This window comes from Silene latifolia, chromosome 6 (assembly GCF_048544455.1).
Source record: "Silene latifolia isolate original U9 population chromosome 6, ASM4854445v1, whole genome shotgun sequence".
Classification (NCBI taxonomy): domain Eukaryota; kingdom Viridiplantae; phylum Streptophyta; class Magnoliopsida; order Caryophyllales; family Caryophyllaceae; genus Silene; species Silene latifolia.
Genome location: NC_133531.1, coordinates 32,736,749 through 32,737,926, shown reverse-complemented (window position 1 = coordinate 32,737,926; position 1,178 = coordinate 32,736,749). Strand labels below are relative to the sequence as shown.

The 1,178-nt window shown below is 45.6% G+C and overlaps 1 non-coding gene across 1 annotated transcript; it reads right to left on the bottom strand.

Moving 5' to 3' along the window:
* Positions 1–827: 827 nt before the first annotated feature.
* On the bottom strand, positions 828–934 carry LOC141588923 (small nucleolar RNA R71). The gene has a single exon (XR_012519889.1). It is a non-coding gene; the product is annotated as a small nucleolar RNA R71 (small nucleolar RNA).
* Positions 935–1,178: the final 244 nt, after the last annotated feature.

Genomic DNA, 1,178 nt, shown 5'->3' with positions numbered 1-1,178 from the left:
AAAGTTTACAATCGCCTCCTTGTGGTTCGACCGTTACCACTAGCCTAGGTTGGTCTTAATAGGAGATTATAAATTTTATCTTTGGTACTCACAAATGCGGGTATCAAATTTTGGCGCCGTTCGGGGAGACAATAGTCCTAACTTTAGTTGTTTTTATTTTTAGTCTTTCTTAGTTTAAGGGACACCCGTTCCTTAAACTTTTCTTATATTCTTTTTGTAGTTTCTTCTTATGCGCAGGTCACAGGGTGGAGAATTAGTACCGTTGAACCCTGAGCTTGAAAGATCCTTGCGCGAGTTGAGACGAACACAAAGGGTATTACCGACAGAGGAAGAGCTGAGTACTCTGTCAAGCTATTACGAGAACGATCTGTTCGAAGAAGACCCACGATCTTCACTCCGTTTCCACTTCTTCAGCCGAGACAGTTACTTCTCCGGAAATTCCAGTCATGGCCGAGGAAGCAAGTATAGCTAGTTATTCTGAGCCGACAGCCGATAACTTATATAAGGGGTTCGAGTTACCGGGAGATGCCAGGAAATTCGAACCAAAGCCTGCTTACATTACTATGGTCGAGAGAAATCGGTTTGGGGAGCGCAAATGAAGATATGCAGCAAGGCATATGGAGACCTTTATTGACTACTGCTGCTCCATACCCCCACCAGCTGGCGTGACCCAGGATCAAATCAAAGAGACCATGTTCATCTTCTCCCTACGTGATGCTGCAAGGGAGTGGTATAGAGATTTGGACCGGACCGCTCAGGGGATCACTGATTGGAACACATTGGCATTAGCGTTCTACAAGAAGTACTTCTCTGCTTCAAGGACGATCGCTATTAGAGCTCAAATCACGGGCTTTAAACAAGGGCCAGATGAGAATTTCCATGAAGCATGGGTCCGATTCAAGAAGTTGGTGCGAACCATACCGCACCATGGATTTGAAAAGTGGAGTTTGTGCAACCATTTCTACAATGGGTTGTACGACAATCAGAGGGCCATTTTGGATGCTGCTGCCAATGGAAGATTCGCTGAAAATTTGGGAGCAACAAAAGGGTGGAAGATCATTGACGATCTAGCTACCCACAAGGCCGAATATGGGAATTCGAGAGGGAACCAAAGGAGAGCTGCTGAATCCTCTTCTGTTGCTGCACTTGAGGCTCTCACCGCGAGATTTGACAAGTAT